Source organism: Oncorhynchus nerka, linkage group LG19 (assembly GCF_034236695.1).
Source record: "Oncorhynchus nerka isolate Pitt River linkage group LG19, Oner_Uvic_2.0, whole genome shotgun sequence".
NCBI classification, from domain to species: Eukaryota; Metazoa; Chordata; class Actinopteri; order Salmoniformes; family Salmonidae; genus Oncorhynchus; species Oncorhynchus nerka.
The window spans coordinates 8045336-8065730 of NC_088414.1; the positions used below are offsets into that span (position 1 = coordinate 8045336).

Here is a 20395-nt window from a genome sequence, read left to right on the forward strand (position 1 = left end):
CTGAATAGCATAGCGCCTCAGTCAAATAATATTACTAAAAATATTCATGAAATCACAAGTGCAATATTGCAAAAATCCACCTGTCGTCTCAGATTTTGAAATTATGCTTTACAGCGAAAGCAATCCAAGCGTTGGTGTAAGTTTATCGATCACATGACAAAAGATTAAGTACACTTATGATCAGGTAGCTTGGTCAGGAAAATCAGAAAAGCAATCAAATTAATTGTTTACCTTTGATCTTCGGATGTTTTCACTCACGAGACTCCCAGTTACACAACAAATGTTCCTTTTGTTCCATAAAGATTATTTTTATATCCAAAATACCTCTGTTTGTTTGGCGCAATATGTTCAGAAATCCACAGGAAAGAGCGTTCACAACAACGCAGACAAATTCCAAATAATATCCGTAATGTCCACAGAAATGTGTCAAACGTTTTTTATAATCAATCCTCAGGTTGTTTTTAAGATATATAATCGATAATATATCAACCGCAAATGTCTTTCACAGTGGGAGAGGGAAAAGCTATACCTATCCAAACTCTGTTGCGCGAGAAAAACTCATGTGACTAATTTTTCTAAATAAAAGCCTGAAACTATGTCTGAAGACTGTTGACACCTTGAGGAAGCGATAGGAAAATTAATCTGGTTGATATCCATTTAAATGGAGCAAAGGGAGGCTATGGAACATGGAGTTTTCAAAATAGAAGCCACTTCCTGGTTTGATTTTTCTCAGGGCTTCGCCTGCAATATCAGTTCTGTTCTACTCACAGACAATATTTTGACAGTTTTGGAAACTTAAGTGTTTTCTATCCTAATCTGTCAATTATATGCATATTCTCCTCTCTGCTGCTCAGTATCCTGCTCCACTCCTCTGCATCTTCACTGGTGCGCCTCTACAAATCGGGTCTCCGGCCCGAAGCTCATGTTTTCAACCTTTACTACTTGCTCACGGTAGAGGTTCTAAACACAGAACTTGGGTCAGATTACACAGCCTCCAATAGTTTAAACTTTTATTATTTTTTTTATTAATACCCAAATGGAAAATGTACTGTCCTTCTGTGACCCAAATTCTCTTCCAACAACTCGCATTAAGAAGGAATAGTGTGATTTTATAGATGCATTCTCATTACTCGCAACCCACCTATCACATGCCCAGGGCCCACTTTGGGTCCCGACCCATTGCTAAGGAAAACCTGCCCTGACGATTGGGCAGATTTAATAGAAATATCTGATTTACCAGTTATTAATGGTTATGGGGCTCTGCTACTCTTTTGCATGTTACAGTCAGACAGGAGACATCTGAAGACCTGTTCTGTCTTCACTTCCTGTTAGTGGTAGCAGCATACGTGTTGTTGTTTTCTCCACCAAGTTGTTGATGTATCAGCCTCAGGCGTCAGCACTTGAACTGTACATGACAGAGTGAGACGGAATGATGTTCCATTAACCCTCGTGATTTGGACAAAACCCACTTCTCTCTTTTATTAATGGCAATAGCACCCTATTCCCTATTACTGGGCTCTTTTTTTTTTTTAATTGCGTGACTTTTTCTAACCTCCTAGGCTTTCCATAAGCCTGACTCCTCACACTAAATTCTGCTGCTCTGTGGTTCGCTACATACTTTAGTCTGAGACTGCCATCTTTTAGTTGTTTGTGGTGACGAGGGGTGGTCTAACGAATCAGTGTCAAAGCTTTACCCTCGTGTGTTTAGGCCCAACCCATCGGTTTCTGAACCAATCAGACGTCCCTGAATGTATTTGCATTTGGTGAAGGGTCGGACATGTACTCAGATACAGACTCCTTGCAGAGAAGGAACTGACGTCTGTGGGCGTGGCATAGCGTTTGGCCAGAGCAAGGAGTCTGGGTAGCTAGGCAAGCTTTCAAACTTGATCCTTGGTTCTTAGCGAACTGGTTCTAAAGCTCTGGGTTATTACCTAGCCTAATCCCTCATTTCCTGTAACGTCACTCTCTCCCTGTAACATCACAGGGATTTCCTCCATCTCTCACACAAGTTCACAGAAAAGGTAGCTGAATCATGTTCTGTCCACCCCAAAGCTTTAGCGGAGTTATGGTTGTTTTTTCCAAAGCAACTTGCACATGTATTGAGTTCAGTACGACCCATGTAGGAATCCAACGCACGGCAACTGTTGCAAAACACCATGCTGTAATCAACTGATTCATTTGGAAAGGGAAATTAGTCCCTCTGTCTGTACATTCCAGCCATTTTCCCTGAGTACAGTGTTCGTCGTGGTCTAATGGCCCCTTTCACTCCTGTGGCACAGCAGGGCTAGCACATGATTACAGAGCTGTGCAAACACAGGCCACAGGCTGTAGCTACATGGAGACAATTACAGGACTTAACCCGCCTCATTCACACAGCAATGCTCATCATAGGATTGGTTTGGGCTTCTTGACTTACCGTCTTCACCCAAATGATAAAGGAATGATAAACCTCATGCTAATCCGTATTGCGAGATGCTGAGTCCAAGGGAAGTCACGATGCAACCTGACGCCCATATAAACCGTGTCATGCAAATGCACCCTGGGACATTAAGAATACAGACCGTATCACTTGCTGCTTTTCAAATGCAGCAAATTCCCGAAGGCTGAAGTTTGGAATGAGAAATGACTTGGATAATGAATGCATTTCAATGGATACAGAGGGATAAATGAAGTATATCTCTGTCTGCACAGCTTTGATGGCCGTAAACAAAGAGCCCTTTTTTTTTTTTTAAAGCTTTGAGTGTTATTTGTTATCTTTTCAGTGTAATGGCCTTTATTGGGAGAGATGTCTCAATGTAGGTGTGTTGACAGTCAACAGTAAAATCCTTGTTTTATAAAGCCATTGATGGGAGAAGAGTTGTGTGTTTGGTGCCATGTTTTGGTGTCTCACATGGAGCGGTTCATTCGATTGGTCGTTAAATATTCACTGTTGCTCCAACAGATGCTCGGCTATTTATGGAGACTGTAGAGCTTTGTGTTGTCGACGATCAGGCAAAACGACGACAGTGTCAGTGCTTCATAAAGCGTTTTAAAAGTAGCCTACGTGATTTCAAACTAGACATTGGGGGATATATAAGCCATTTTCTGGTCTTCTACTCTGCAGGATTCTTGTGTGATGTTGTAAGCGTTGGCTTGACCTGAATGTGTCTGACCTAACTACAAAGACTGGGGGAACTATGTCTCTCTCTCTCTCGCTCTCTCTCTCTCACTCTTATCTCTCACACACTTCTGAACTGCATCTCGCTCTCACTCACCTACAAGACATCATCACAGGGGAAGCTGCTTTCAAATTTCGATCCATCGGGGTAGTCGAGTCTCTCCTCAGCCTTAGCTCTGACAAGGTGGAGCAACAGTACAGGGTTTTGGGATGTTTTGATTGGTGGGGAAGGGACCTCTTTGTCTAGTTTACAGATCTTATTCAGTCTTGCCCAAATGCAGAGATCCACGCATATATATATATATATATATATATATATACACATACACACACACACACCCCCCTCTCTCCCCTGTGTAGGAGTGAATCATCAGATAAGATCTCCTCAGGTAATCAGTGACATATGAGCCTGAGGCAAGGTGGGCCCCTCTCTCCCACACTGCTGGTAACTCTTCCACATCATAATTCTACCCAGATGATTAGGATGTCACTGCCCGCCTATATTCCGCACTGAGCTCTTGACCACTCCCACTCATGTCCCTGACTGGTGGCACTCATACACTGACAGCAGTCTGCCCTCCTGCGCTGGAATTCAAAACAAGCCAGCCAGGCAAGGTCTGAGACTGTCATATCATGTGTAGGCAGTCGTAATATCTAAGCCGGGAGGATGTTGGGAGGTCAGGTCCCAGGGAGTACACAGTGACCTCAGGCGAGGTGCTGGTCCCTCTGCTTGAAATGTCACTTTCTCTCTTGACCCTCGTTTGTTTGGTCATCTCGGGGTTATTAATGTCTGCTCGCTCTGTGACTCTAGGCTACATGAATGTGACTCCATATATTAGTGTTTTGGAGGTCTGCTCTAAAAATTGAGAAAATGTAGGACAGGGATCATCAACTTTTTCTTGAGCAGATGGTCAGGGGTCGGACCATAATTACAAATCATTTGTAGACTACAAATTGACCACAAGAAGCCCAAACAGATATAATATTTGACTAAAACATAATCATTTCAAACCTTTGTACAATCACATATATGACTTGACTGGGCCAGATGGGGAACCCTGCTGTAATGCATGATATATGTTTTTAACTGAAGAAGAGCCATAGCCAGGACAAACGTTCTGTCATTCAAGCCATCGGCAGTGTTCTGGTAGTCCGTTTTGTCTCATGTTGACGTACTGTCTGCCTCTAGCTGCTGGTGAAAGATGTTTTTCCTTCACTGCTCTCACACAACCTCCCCTGAAAATGGACTTGAGTACTAGTTTCCCGAAAGCCCTTTTTTGTTATGATGACCTTGCTGTTGAAAGCAGCTGAGGTCCTTGTTTATGGGTGTCTCACTTGAGCCCGTAGGCGTTTGTTTCTGCACGAACCCCGCTCATCGCTTGGCGTTTTAACTTCATTGCATGTTTAATTAAAGATTTCCCGGCAGGAGGGCTTTTTTAAACAGGCTGCTATTTATGACCAATATAGCACAAGAGCACAGCACCACGCTTTGCTCTCTTTTTCTGCCCAGGCCTGGGTCTAAAAGACAGAGGGAAGCCGGTGAGAGAGAAAAGAGTGACAGAGAAAGAGATGGTGGGCGTAAGGGAGTGAGAGATGGGTGTGCTCGCGTGTGTGTCACGCCCCAATGCGTGGTGCCAACTGTTGGTGGAGTAGTTAGGCCCCTTAGTTCCAGTGAAGGGAAATCTTAACGCTACAGCATACAATGACATTCTAGACAATTCTGTGCTTCCAACTTTGTGGCGACTGTTTGGGGAAGGCCTTTTCCTGTTTCAGCATGACAATGTCCCCGTGCACAAAGCGAGGTCCTTACAGAAATGGTTTGAGATTGGTGTGGAAGAACGTGACTGGCCTACACAGAGCTTTGACCTTAACCCCATCAAAACACCTTTCGATGAATTGGAACGTCGACTGCGAGCCAGGCCTAATCGCCTAACATCAGTGACTGTCCTCACTAATGCTCTTGTGGCTGAATGGAACCAAGTCCCCGCAGAAATGTTCCCACATCTAGTGGAAAGCCTTCCCGTGAAGAGTGGAGGCTGTTATAGCAGCAAGCAGGTGTCAAAATTCTTTGGGCATGTAGTATATGTGTAAAAAATATATATATATTTCCTGAGCTTTTTAATATCTCCTATATATAGGACAGAAGCTTCAAAACCTTTTTTCTTATGATACATGTTTTTACTGTCTTTTTTTGCCATTTTTGAATGTGCTATTCAATGCATTTCTCTGGCTGTAGTAATAAAGGCCAAATTCTATTTGATCAAATAATAGTATATAATATTTTGATACCTAAAAGTGTCCTAACATGTCAAATCAAATAGCTAAATTATTCATAGTATGACCATCTGCTTCAGGCAGACCACCATAGTCCCTGTGCCCAAGAACACAAAGGCAAACTGCCTAAATGACTATAGACCCGTAGCACTCACGTCCGTAGCCATGAAGTGCTTTGGAAGGCTGGTAATGGCTCACATCAACACCATTATCCCAGAAACCCAAGACCCACTCCAATTTGCCTACCGCCCAAACAGATCGACAGATGATGCGATCTCTATTGCACTCCACACTGCCCTTTCCCACATGGACAAAAGGAACACCTATGTGAGAATGCTGTTCATTGACTACAGCTCAGCGTTCAACACCATAGTACCCTCAAAGCTCATCACCAAGCTAAGGATCCTGGGACTAAACACCTCCCTCTGCAACTGGATCCTGGACTTCCTGACAGGCCTCCCCCAGGTGGTGAGGGTAGGTAGCAACACATCTGCCACGCTGATCCTCAACACTGGAGCTCCCCAGGGGTGCGTGCTCAGTCCCCTCCCGTACTCCCTGTTCACCCACGACTGCATGGCCAGGCACAACTCCAACACCATTAAGTTTGCTGACGACACAACAGTGGTTGATCTGATCACCGACAACGACAAGACAGCCGATAGGGAGGAGGTCAGAGACCTGGCCGGGTGGTGCCAGAATAACAACCTATCCCTCAACGTAACCAAGACTAAGGAGATGATTGTGGACTACATGAAAAGGAGCACCGAGCTTTTCCATTCACATCGACGGGGCTGTAGTGGAGCAGGTCAAGAGCTTCAAATTCCTTGGTGTCCACATCAACAACAAACTAGATTGGTCCAAACACACCAAGACAGTCGTGAAGAGGGCATGACAAAGCCTATTCCCCCTCAGGAAACTAAAAAGATTTGGCATGGGTCCTGAGATCCTCAAAAGGTTCTACAGCTGCAACATCGAGAGCATCCTGACCGGTTGCATCACTGCCTGGTACGGCAATTGCTCGGCCTCCGACCGCAAGGCACTTCAGAGGGTAGTGCGTACGGCCCAGTACAACACTGGGGCAAAGCTGCCTGCCATCCAGGACCTCTACACCAGGCAGTGTCAGGAAGGCCCTAAAAATTGTCAAAGACTCCAAATGGTTACCCGGACTATTTGCATTGTGTGCCTCCCCCAACCCCTCTTTTACGATGCTGCTACTCTCTGTTTATCTTATATGCATAGTCACTTTAACTATACATTCACGTACATACTACCTAAATTGGCACGACCAACCAGTGCTCCCACACATTGGCTGACCGGGCTATCTGCATTGTGTCCCACAATTTGGAGTAGGCTAGGCCAGGGGTCGGCAACAGCCAGGCCTCAACATTTAAAGTGAAAATGTAATTGTTTTTATTTTAGTTTTTGGTTCGAAAAGGTCTGTAAACATGACCAGGAATTCAGAAATTTTTGGGGGGGAGGAAATCTGTTCCCAAATATTCCCATGACTAAAAAAAGAGAGATGATGTGATCATGTCTCAATGTTATTAAGATATTGTATTTGAAAAAAATAAATGTATTTTTGGGCTTAGTGGTGATCAATTTCCAGTGTACAAATTATTATATTTCTGTTCAGGCCCCCCGGACCATCAGCTCTGATAGAAATTGGCCCACGGCTTAATCTAGTTGCCTACCCCTGGGCTAGGCTATGTCAAGTCCAGTGAAAATGTTATGTTTTTAGTGTATCTGAACAACCAGTAATTGAAACCACAAATAGCATCTCACAAACATTTTAGCCTTCATCCCCCTTTCACGCTAACATGTGAGTACTTGAGTACTCAATATTGAGTACCCAATATTACCAGGGATGGGTACCCAAATACCCATCCCTTGTACACACCCGTTTTTCTTTGAAACTGGCATTTGTTACTGGTATTTTGTTGTGGAGAACAAAAGTGAAACCGGTCTAAAGGTTGAGCTGCCATGCTGCATGCTCAGCCTAGTGTTGCTCGCGCTCTCGCCGTTGTCTGCTCGTCTCACATAGGAAGTGGTCACAGAGTCCTACACCCAAGTGGCTTCGCTCAACTTTACATCAGTGTTTCTTAATCCTGCTCCTGGGGACCCAAAGCGATGTATATTTTTGTTTTTGCCCTAGCGTTATACACCTGCTTCCACTCAGACCCAGGTCCAAAGGCTTGATGAGTTGATAATTTGAATCCGCAAAACACCAGTCTCAACGTCAACAGTGAAGAGGTGACTCTGGGATGCTGGCCTTCTAGGCAGAGTTGCAAAGAAAATGCCAAATCTCAGACTGGCCAATAAAAATAAAAGATTAAGATGAGCAAAAGAACATAGACACTGGACAGAGAAACTCTGCCTAGAAGGCCAGCATCCTGGAGTCACCTCTTCATTGTTGATATTGAGACTGGACAGTGGAACTCTGCCTAGAAGGCCAGCACCCTGGAGTCACCTCTTCATTGTTGATATTGAGACTGGACAGTGGAACTCTGCCTAGAAGGCCAGCATCCTGGAGTCACCTCTTCATTGTTGATGTTGAGACTGCTGTTTTGCGGGTACTATTCAATGAAGCTGCCAGTTGAGGACTCTATTTCTCAAACTAGTCACTAATGTACTTACTTGTCCTCTTGCTCAGTTGTGCACCGGGGCCTCCCACTCCTGTTTTTATTCAGGTTAGAGCCAGTTTGCGCTGTTCTGTGAAGAGAGTAGTACACAGCATTGTATGAGATCTTCAGTTTCTTGGCAATTTCTCACATGGAGTAGCCTTCATTTCTCAGAACAAGAATAGACTGACGAGATTCAGAGAAAGTCCTTTTGTTTCTGGCCATTTTGAGCCTGTAAACGAACCCACAAATGCTGATGCTCCAGATACTCAACTAGTCTAAAGAAGAACAGTTGTATTGCTTCTTTAATCAGGACAACAGTTTTCAGCTCTGCTAACATAATTGCAAAACACAACGTGCCATTGGAACACAGGAGTGATGGTTGCTGATAATGGGCCTCTGTACGCCTATGTAGATATTCCATTAAAAATCAGACGTTTCCAGCTACAGTTGTCATTTACAACATGAACAATGTCTACACTGTGTTTCTGATCAATTTCATGTTATTTTAATGGACAAGAAATGCGCTTTTCTTTCAAAAACAAGGACATTTTTAAGTGACCCCAAATGTTTGGACGGTTGTGTACACCCCTTTTGGGTCCCCAGGTCCACGATTAAGAAACCAGGTGTGTCCTATGCATGTTAATATGCAAACTAGGCCTAAACATTTTGCCATCTCAGGAAAAGAAACAGGCCGCCTCCATGATTTTTGTATTTACTTGTTTGTCATTTACTTGTTTGTTTTTAATGGCGTTTTAATGCTCTTTTAAAAGCTGCATTTCATATTGCATTGCTCGAACAAATGAAGGGCTCAGTTTGTGTTGTGCAGCGTAGGCTATCTGTGCAGTAGAGACTCCACTTTGACATTTAGATCTGTGGATGATATCCAGTGCGATTTAACGTGCTCTCTTATCTCATATTTTTGTCTTTGGCCTTTGGACATGGTGTGATTGGCCCAATGCTCTCATGTTTCTGCCATTTAGAAAGCAAATACACGCACACATTGTCTTTACCAAGTGAGCATAACAAGACCATGTGTTTACCATAGTCTTGTTATTTTGCCTCTAACTTGGTTTAAGACTGACACTGGTGTTTCCCCAAATGTTGGTCAAAAGGACCCACTGGGTAGTGGGCAAATCCTCCTGTGTTGTTAATAAAGATGTAGCCTGACTAGCTAGCTTCAGGTTGGTGTTGCATTGTGGTGGATGAGGTGAATTCTCTCCATTGCAATGTGAAGTGCTTTGAGCATTGGAATTCAATCTGTATTTGTGGGCATTCGAAGCCTATAAAAAAGCCGGACAGGCTGTCAATCAAACATGCAGTGTTTATGTTTGATTAGCCGAACCTGTGCCTGTGTATTTCCAGTCTCAGGGGCTGCTATGACATCCTGGCGACCCCAGAGCTTTGAGAGACTGAACCAATAAGGTGAAAGCTATAAGGCTGCATTCCTCTGCCCGGGGCCATGCATATCTAAAGCAGCATTAACGTACTGGGAGTTATTGAACAGAATAATTATGATAGGCATCTCAAAGGGAATTGAAATGAAGACATACCCAGGTCAATTTGCTGTTCAAATTAGGCAGTATTGGACATCTTATCTTCTAGGGGTTGGAATTGCCAGCGACCGCTTGAAAATGATATCCTGATATTTCGGTGTCCGATGCGATGTCTATTGAGATTCTCACGCGATTCGATACTGTGAAGTAAAACATTTTTTTATTTTTTATACACGATTCGATGTCACAAGCATATTTCTCACCATATGTCTGCTGCAGAGGGACGAGAGAGCCATGACAGAACACGTTTTGATCAGTCATGGAAATTAAAGTGCCTTGTTTTGGTGCAGGTACAGCAATCTAGTGCAGAAGTATTGCGATATTGTCAAAACAATACGATCTATTGTCAAAAATAATCTCCCAATATGGAACTGTGTAGATTTGTATTTCTTCCCCCATCACTATTATCTTGTACGGTAGGCTACGTAGTGTTTTATATGAGGATGGCTGTCAGTTGGGCTGTATGGAATGGCATAATCAAGGATGGCCCATAGTGATGTGTGCTGCAACATTAGCCTGTGGTTTTTGCTTTCACAATGATCAGTCCTGCAGTAGCCGGCCGACTACATCCTCAGTTAAAACCCAGTGTTCCAAGACCTTTCTGATACTGAAGGAAGGACCGTTGCCAGATCCGTAGCAAGAGAGACCGAGGGGGAGGAGAAGGGAGGAAGGGGAGGGGAAGGGGAGGAGAAGGGAGGAAGGGGAGGAGAAGGGGAGGGAGCGAATGAGAGATGCGTAAACATGATGTGACAGAACCAAGACATGATGTTAGTGAACACATTCCAATGGAGAACTCCATCATAAAGAGATATGCGCATGTATCAAGAGTCCGTGTGTGTGTGAGAGAGAGATAATCTAGTCTTCTAGCTAGCCCGGCGTGAGAAGGTTAGTGTGTATGTGAACTGTAGAGGGGGAGGAAAGAGGCTTTTAAAGTAGGGGTGTCGAACTCATCGTCCGCATCGTCTATGTTTTTGTAATTTTCTATGTTCCCTGACCGTCTAGTGATTATTAAAGCGCTGGACAATAGAGAAGCAGGATAAATGTAGATCTGTTGACGGTGCACTGGGATTATTAGAGCAGTCAAACTCTCTGAATATACGTCCATTATCATTTCTGCAGTTTCGATTTCATTTCAATTCGTCCCCCTCCCTTTGTGTTTGTCACCAAGATCAGATTACTAAGCCTCATTGCACCAGAGATTCAAAGAAAAACAATCATGGTTTTGTTCTCCCCGGTCCCATAAGACCGCAGAGAATCGAGGACACTGGTGAGAACCAAAACCTTGGAAACTGGAAGAGCCGGTTCCCCTCGGCCCCATGCTGCTGCCACTGATACCTACAACAGTGTCATCTTTCCACCCATTTCCATTGAAAGTCACTTCTATTTTCTCCACTCTGGGGCCTTTCTAGTGCATTCCCACGTTGTCAAGTGCCTCAGTGGAGACTTGAGTGCGGTCGTGTTCTTGGCCAGAGTTGAGCTGAGGAAGAGCTGGATGTGTGTGTGTGTACCGTGTGTTTAGTAGTAGGCCAACCGTGTGTGTGTGTGGACCTCCCTAACCCAATATCATCCCTGAATTGTTGAGGAGCTGCCTGCACCTCTCCTGCAGTGCCCGCTGGGGGCGAATCCAGTGCAGAGGTGACACGCACACCGGGCGACCGAGGTGACACGCACACCGGGCGACCGAGGTGACACGCACACCGGGCGACCGAGGTGACACGCACACCGGGCGACCGAGGTGACACGCACACCGGGCGACCGAGGTGACACGCACACCGGGCGACCGAGGTGACACGCACACCGGGCGACCGAGGTGACACGCACACCGGGCGACCGAGGTGACACGCACACCGGGCGACCGAGGTGACACGCACACCGGGCGACCGAGGTGACGGCACACCTGGCGGCCGAGGTGACGGTGAAGCGCACACCGGGCGACCGAGGTGACGCGCACACCGGGCGGCCGAGGTGACGCGCACACTGGGCAGCCGAGCGCACACCTGTGTGATGAGATCGCAACCTCAACAAGTAGGCCTCATCTAATGTCACCTTACATTAGTTGCATTTTGGTTTCGTTCAACGTCAGCTCGGCTTTAACCTGGCCGCTATACTGTTTCTACTTCAGACAGACGTTGACAGACGTTTCAATGGAGGCGTACTACAGTGTTTGTGAACAAGTTCATTATCAAGAAGACTGCATTGTCTGCGGTGAAATCATGAAACTACATGGCAGCTAGCCAGGCCTCCTAGCCATTGGCCAGCCGCTGTTCCTTCACATTGAGGAAGCAGCCTTTTCTTTCCTCTCTTCTTCCAGCAGCCTCCCTCCCACCGTAGGATTTTTTTTCTTCTTTTCTTTGGGCCTAATTCTCTGGGTGACGAGTTTTGTCATTGACCCAGCAGGCAGGCAGCATTCCTGCAGCAGCCTACAGAATCAGGATCATAAAGCTCCTTCCATAAGACTGCAAGACTTCTAGTCTAATCACATTCTAGCATATTAACCAGATAAGTGCTACTACCTTCTATAAATAACGCTATCCTGTCACATCAGACCCTGTGCGCCTCACATTTCCGCTCCACACACAAACACGCGCTACTCACCGACTACTTCCCTTCTCTCATTTGAACAGCTCAGACGGGTCCCAAATGGCACCCTATTCCTGATAGGCCCTGTTCAAAACTATGGCACTGTAAATGGAATAGGGTGCCATTTCGGGAACCAGCCAGGGACACCGTCGCAAATGAACCCCTAGCTCCCCCTAAGGTTAGGTGAGAGAGAGGGAGTGAGAGAGAGCTAACCGGAGTGTTTTGTAATTGGTTCCCAGTGTATTTCAGTGGATGAACTTGAAGTGGGTCAGCGAGTCTCAGTTGGCCGGCAGAGACTGTTGGGAGATCTGCACATGCCCAGAGTGCGTGTGAACATGAACACACAGACAATGAGAGATGGGGAGATGAATGGTAGCCCTGGAGACAGGAAGCTCTCTCTATCTGCTCAGGTTCCAGGTCAGCTGCAGCCCCTCCTGCCTCCTTTATCACCCCGCCCTCTCTGTCCAGACCACTGACCCTGGCACCGGGGACATGTCTGTCCGATGGCAGAGTACTGCAGTGGGAGGTAAACGCTCGTTCTCCTCCTCCTGCCTCTCAACTAGCTACCACCTTTTCTAATTCACCAGCTTTATTGGCCACTTGAGCAATGTTTGGATAAGACAACTACAGCAGGTGCCAATTTTTGTGTGTGCGTTTTGTATGTGTGCATGTCCTAGCTTAAATAATTGACTGTGTTTAACACTGAAAATAGTCAACAGCACCAGGGTAGGTTGGAAGAATGTGAACTGAAGGATCTCACTCTTTCAACACAAAGCAGGTTTCTACCACACTGTGTATGTGTGTGACTCAAGGGGTGGGGGGGTCTCTTTAGCCGCCCCTAACAGCAGTTGCCATGACGACGCCACTCACCTGCAAGACGTGGGTTACTGTCTGAAGGGGGAAGAGCTTTTACTGCTCTGAGGAGAGGAGAGGAGAGGAGGAGAGATGGGGGAGACTAAGGACCTGCCCTTTGACCCAGTTCATTCACCATTACACTGGACCAGTGACAGACACACGCATACAGAGACAAACACAAACCTACACAACCAACCACGCAGAGGCCTGCAAGGAGTTTATATGCCTGTGGCCTGTGGCTTTAAAAAGAGACCATTGACACACCTCTCACTTGAGCCACTCCACTGTTACTTAACGCAGTTATTATTGACACACGTACTACTTCAAAAAAAGATTTGTTTATTATATATTTGTTTTTATTTAACCTTTATTTAACTAGGCAAGTCAGTTTAAGAACAACATCTTATTTACAATGACGACCTACCAAAAGGCAAAAGGCCTCTTGCGGGGACGGGGGCTGGGATTAATTTTAAAAAATATATATTTTTTAAAAATAGGCTAAAACACACATCATGACAAGAGACACCACACCACTACATAAAGAGAGACCCAAGACAACAACATAGCAATACAGCAACACATGACAACACAGCATGGTAGCAACACAATATGGCAGCAGCACAAAACATTATTGGGCACAGACAACAGCGCAATGGGCAAGAAGGTATAGACAACAATACAGCACGCGACGCAGCCACAATTGTCAGTAAGAGTGTCCATGATTGAGTCTTTGAATGAAGAGATTGAGATAAAACGGTCCGGTTTGAGTGTTTGTTGCAGCTCTTTTCAAGTCGCTAGCCGCAGCGAGCTGGAAAGAGGAGCGACCCCCGGCATGCGTGTGCTTTAGGGACCTTTAACAGAATGTGGCTGGCAGAACGGGTGTTGTATGTGGACAATGAGGGCTGCAGTAGGTGTGGAGGATGAGGGCTACTGTAGACATGTAAATGAGTACGTAGAGGGGAAATCGGTTAATACCGAGAGCTTAGCATGTCTGGAAATGCTCTGAACATGAAGGCTCTCTCCAAAGGCAAGGCCTGGGGAAAGTTTTGTGGACTAGGGCCGGAGCAGGTATTGAAGGTTGCATCAGCCCCCAGAGGCTAGCTAAACCATAGAAAAGACTTATGTTGCACTGTGGAGAGGCAACAGGCAGCGTACGTTTCTTGTTAATGAGAGCAGCCTATCAGGCAGCATATCCCCCCAGGGAGCTAGCTAGCACTGCCTCTGATTAAGGCTCTCTCGCTATGCTAACACTGTAGCTTAGCCTTAGCCTCTCCCCTTCCCCGATCCACCGGCTCTTCTTCAGCGTACTTCGCTCTCCCCCTTGTTTGTAACCTAATCCTCCAGTCACCTGCTTTAGATTCTGTATCCGCCCCTCCTGAAATCCAGTCTCACCTCTGCAATTGAAGTATGTTCGTCGTCTCTTCGCGCGCTGCCTTCCTTTTGACATGACGTTTCCTTCTCTCCTTCTTCCTCACGTCGCCCTCTCCTCCTCACATACATCGGTCACATTCACCCTTCCCTTCATACACCTCATCTGCAACACCTATCCCTCTCTCCTCCTACACCCTCTCTGGCTCTCTGCGTCATGAATAACCTTTTAAGTAGTCAGCCAGCTACTCCATCATGCTGTGAAGTGAATGGAGTCCAGACCTCAACACACACACTCACACACACACACACACACACACACACTGTTCTTCTCTGATATACCTGATTACTCACAATGTAGGATGCTGACAGGCCCTTAGGGTTGTGTGTGTGCTCGTGTGTGAAATCAACGCAACAGCTGCTGATGGCTGACAGTCTAATAGTAAATATGCCTCGGTCCTCCAATGATTGGGTCCTGACAGGCCGACTTATCTGGGAAAGCCCCTGGTAAATAACAACCATGATGATACGGCTAGATGCCAGTAACAGTAGGTCAGTATAGAGATTACAGAAGGAGAAAGTGTGTAGAAGGAGGCATGGTGATTAGTATCTGGATAGCACAGACTGGTGCATGGGTTCCCTGGGAAACCCCGGTAACAGTAGTAATTGAATGCATTCATAATATAGAATCATATATGCAATTTAGCAGACGCTTATCTAAGGCTTGGTCATGCATGCATACATTTTAAGTTTGACTTCTTATCCCTGAGGCACGCAATCATTTCCCTCTGTTTGGCCCTCAGTGTGTGCAGACGTCAGAGGCCCAGTCGTGTGTGTGTGTGTGTGTGTGTGTGTGTGTGTGTGTTATTTTGACCGTTAAGGAGAGACTAGAGCAATAAACCAAAAATTACAGACACCGACATTACCTTCCTTTTACCGACACGTTTTGCGTATGTCTGTGAATTTGCTACACAACGTTCCTGTAGATTGTTCTAAAACGATTATTTGGTTAACGGTAATAGCCTATGCTACGAAAATATCTGCCCGTCCCTGTTTCGCTGTTGGCTACTGCGTGAGCGAGCATCTCTTGCTCCCTTTTGTCGCTGGAGGACGGAGAAAAGCATTCTGGGAAGCACAAGCATTTGGCCGTTGCTCAACATGCAGTTCTAGTTCGAGAAAGGAGAGTCACAGCTTTTTGTGAGGTCTATCATGTATTTCTCACCTCTTACACTCTAAACAGAAAAGGTGCCTGGTCTATCCTTTTAGGGGTTCTTCAAATTGAAACTGGGGGGAACCCCTATAAGTTGGAAGAACCCTTTAAAATGCTTCTTCAAAGAACCCCTCAATGGATCCTCGGGATAACCTTTTTGAAGAACCTTTTGGGGTTTGTTTCTGAACTACCCCCGCCACACAACAATAACACAATATTTTAGTTGTCAATGTTTTATTATGATTTTTGTTGCAAAGCAGAATAAAAACATGCAAATATGAGGTAAACTCCCAGCAGAGCCCCAAGTCCAGTGGGTATATCCTGCAGGCATTGAGTCGTACAACTGACTAGGTATCCCCCTTTCCTCTGGCGTGTTGATGTTAATGTGTTGACGTTCTCCGTATCCATAGTCAGAATGATCTTCCAGTGCATGGTGATCAAACAGGTCTCCTGTTATATTCATCAAACAGTAATTATACAGGTGTTTAACAAAGCATGCACACAACAGTATTCATACCTTGGCTTTTGTGGTAATGAAAAAAATGTTTTGATAATGGTTTTCATACACATAGCATAATGTCGAGGCCTATGGGAATTTCTTTGAAGAGGTAAGGGCGGAGGATGGTAATGTGATCTGCATAACATACCAATTGACATACCTTTTGTATGCCTCGTAAGTATACCTGCAGACACAAAGGTGAGCAGTTCAGTCATCTGCACGCTATACAGCCAGCCTTCAACATATTCGTATAGCCTACATATTCTTACCTCTTCGTTGATTGATTATCCATTGATTGGTGTGTTCTGTTTTAGAAAGATTTGCACAAATATGAAAAGATAGATGGTATCATCATAAAACAACATCAATTTATATCATATATATATATATATATATAGCAAAAATATCGTATTAAGAGTTAGCAATCTAGCTAAGTGTTTTGAGTTCCCACTTCCTCAGTGGTGAGTAATATATATAACCGGATGTCAGCAAATTCTCTGAAAAGCCAAAAATATATCTGGATCCTATTTTGTAAGGCTAAGGCTGCACATCAAAATGTCAATTATGCATTCCCTGAATATGTTAGATGAATTAGCTTACTTTTTGAATCATAGGCTACCATCTCCGTTGTCTTACTGGGGGAAGGTCTAGAGCCCTACTGCTAATTTTAAAGTAACTGTCCATTAAAACATGTTTATTAAAAAAAATACACGTGTATTTTTATTGTACAAAATTGGTAGTTATCACGATAATACTTTTGGTCCGTATCGCCAAGCTCTAGCACCTCACCAGACAATTATTGATGGCTGATTTCATCATTATTTAAAAAAAATAATAATAATGGTTACACTCGCCCAGCTCTAGGAGAGGCCCCCTGAGACGGGCCCGCTTTCACTCATTTAGTCCTTCTCGTTCCCGCTTATTATAGGCTACTCAATTCTGTCTCTGCCTCTCAGACTTGCGTACTAGCCTATTACTTGTACTCACGCACTCATTGGCGACGATTTTCCGCCCTTCTCCCAAATTGTGCACGTGCAACTTAACTCTCTTAACTTGCCTCGTTCTCACACTTTTTATTTCACTAACTCTGTTCTGCTCACTTTTCCCCCCTGAACTATGTGGCTATTAGTGTGATTTAAAGGTCATCCAGTGAGGAGTGGTGGCAGTGGAAGTCTTGTTCAGTTTCTCTAACCCAGGAGAGCATGGTGGGCTGCCCCATGTCTCTACAGGCTATTAGTGTGATTTAAAGGTCATCCAGTGAGGAGTGGTGGCAGTGGAAGTCTTGTTCAGTTTCTCTAACCCAGGAGAGCATGGTGGGCTGCCCCATGTCTCTACAGGCTATTAGTGTGATTTAAAGGTCATCCAGTGAGGAGTGGTGGCAGTGGAAGTCTTGTTCAGTTTCTCTAACCCAGGAGAGCATGGTGGGCTGCCCCATGTCTCTACAGGCTATTAGTGTGATTTAAAGGTCATCCAGTGAGGAGTGGTGGCAGTGGAAGTCTTGTTCAGTTTCTCTAACCCAGGAGAGCATGGTGGGCTGCCCCATGTCTCTACAGGCTATTAGTGTGATTTAAAGGTCATCCAGTGAGGAGTGGTGGCAGTGGAAGTCTTGTTCAGTTTCTCTAACCCAGGAGAGCATGGTGGGCTGTGACAGACCCATGTCTCTACAGGCTATTAGAGATGGCCATGCACTAGCCCTACATCACTCACTCACTCACTCACTCACTCACTCACTCACTCACTCACTCACTCACTCACTCACTCACTCACTCACTCACTCACTGACTCACTGACTGAGTCGGACATGTTGTGCTACAATGCGGTGTGCTGATGAAGATGAAGAGGGAGTAAGTCACATTCTCCACGCACTCCAGTGAACAAGGCCTCTGTTGCAATACTGTACTCTGGACTGCCATAAAGCCCCCCAGCCATAGCCAACTCTGTCATCAGACCAATAATATCCACTGTGAATCTTGTGGCCCCTTCAAAGAATCGAGTGCAGAGCATTGGGAAGAAAGCATAGGCCGTTCACATGTTTCTTTCCAATCCGCCCAGCAGTTTCCTTTTAGTTTCCTGATTTGAGGAGTAGTCGAGCGTCAGCCGTTTCATACCTGGGCCAACCGTTGTTTCATGACAAAGTGCGATAGTCAAGGACTGGATTCTCTGGAGGACGACTTGCGTCACGACGTTGTTTCTGTTCATCCTTCAATACAACACAATTAAGCCTTCAGCCTTCTGCCGTATTGAGCTGCTGTAGATGCTGCTTGCTCTGCCTGACTGAAAGTGGTGTTTCTTTGGACGCCTTCCAACAGGAACTGCTCTATAATAAAACATTTCGAACAAGAGGCTCTCACAATGGCAGAGTTTGCAATAATACAGCCATTAGTGGAGGAAGAAATAGCTGAGATTTTGATTTTGCCTTCTGGCCTCACAATGAGCTGATGACGCTATTTTCAACCTTCACCTGCTAGATGTTCCTCAACCTCAGGTCCTCGGAACGGCACTGGGTCCCGGAGATGATTCTGAGCAGTCCCCTAGATGGTTAGCTGGCGTCAATTTAGTCCGTTCTCAAATGCTGTTTTGTTAAACTTAGCCTAAGCAGTTTTCCAAGGAGGAAGGCCCTGATTCTTCACAAAACCAGGACAAAAATGACAAGTGTTTTCTTAGATTTTTCACAACATTTAATCCATAGAATGGCCCTTTTGGAGGAAGGATTGTTGACATGTATTTGACATTTTGTATCTGAAAGCATAATAAAAAAAACAATTAATCAAAGGAGGCATATTTAGGACATTTTGGAAATGTGAGTTGTAGATCTGTCATTCTCATCTAAGAAGTGGTAGATCTGTTCTGTGTGTGCTATTTCTATGCTTTCCGTTCTTACGTTTTAGTTTTTGTGTCTTTTACTTTCGGTTCTGTAGACCAGCTTCAAACAGCTGAAAATACAATATTTTTGGTTATGGAAAATATATTTCGCAGCGCTTTAGATGGTACAATGATTCTCCACACTATACTTGATTGTTTTGTCACAAGCTGAAATTAGGATAACTATTTGACTTTTAACAGCCAAGAAATGACAGCGCCATTTCTGCACAGTTCATCTTTAAGACTACATAATGCTGTATATGTAGGTGCTACAAAGCAAAAATATGGCCGAGAGCCAACTCGTGAACGTTGATATGCCCGTGGAATATATTATGTTAAACAATATATATATAAAAAAGCCAAATCTTTTCATTTATTGTTTATTTTTATTTATTTTTGTACCACTCGTATTTCAGCGCAAGCGGTAAAGCTTCATATGACACCAGTTTTTGCTTTGTAGTCCCTACATTACGAAGTCTTAAGGGGGCCTAGGTAAGGCCAACTTTTAAATATTTCTTAATTATGCTTTTAGATACAAATGTCAAGCATACAGTATCAGTCAAAAGTTTGGACACACCTCATTCAAGGGTTTTTCTTTATTTTTACTATTTTCTACATTGCCAAATAATAGTGAATACATAAACTATGAAATAACACATGGAATCGTGTAGTAACCAAAAAAGTGTTAAACAAATCAAAATATATTTTACATTCTTCTAAGTAGCCACCCTTTGCCTTGATGACAGCTTTGCACACTCTTGGCATTCTCTCAACCAGCGTCATGAGGTAGTCACCTGGATTGCATTTCAGTTATGTACACTGCTGCGCTCGCTGTTTCAGTCAAATTTCTACGTGGAGGAGAGAGGGAAAGGAGGATATTTAGTCAGTTGACCAACTGAATGCCTTCAAATGAAATGTGTCTTTAGCGTTTAACCCAACCTGAATTGGAGAGGTGCCGGGGGCTGCCTTGATTGACATCCACGTCTTTGGCGGCTGGGGAACAGTGGGTTAACTGCCTTGTTCAGGGGCAGAACGACAGACTTTTACCTTGTCAGCTCGGGGATTCGATCCAGCAACCTTTCGGTTACTGGCCCAAAGCTCTAAGCATGCTACTCTTTCATGGTCTCGGGGTGGATTTGAATGTCCCATATAATGTGGGTAATGATGAGTCGAAATCAACTTAGCCTGTTGTTTTCTGGCACATTAATTTCATATGTACCCACAGAGTGGTGGCTCATAGGCTTACTGTGCTTTGATTGACGAACAGCAAGCTTGACAAGTTTTATAAAAGGTTTCAAGCCAACTGAATATTGTCGATCTCACATCCTTGCCATTCATAAATCCTTCAACGTAGTTATGTACTTGGTATCGCATTGGGACACGTAAACTAAAGATTTTCGATATGAACTTCATCAG

The 20395-nt window shown here is 44.7% G+C and overlaps 1 protein-coding gene and 1 long non-coding RNA gene across 5 annotated transcripts in view; one reads left to right on the forward strand and one right to left on the reverse strand.

The window, feature by feature from the left end:
* The window catches only part of LOC115147154 (erbin-like), a 121189-nt gene that overhangs the window by 36935 nt on the left and 63859 nt on the right, over nucleotides 1–20395 (forward strand). The gene's annotated exons all lie outside the window — the stretch shown is intronic.
* Nucleotides 15880–18434, reverse strand: LOC115147155 (uncharacterized). The gene is made up of 3 exons (XR_003866288.2): nucleotides 16387–18434; nucleotides 16278–16301; nucleotides 15880–16068 (listed from the first exon to the last, which is right to left on the reverse strand). It is a non-coding gene; the product is annotated as an uncharacterized LOC115147155 (long non-coding RNA).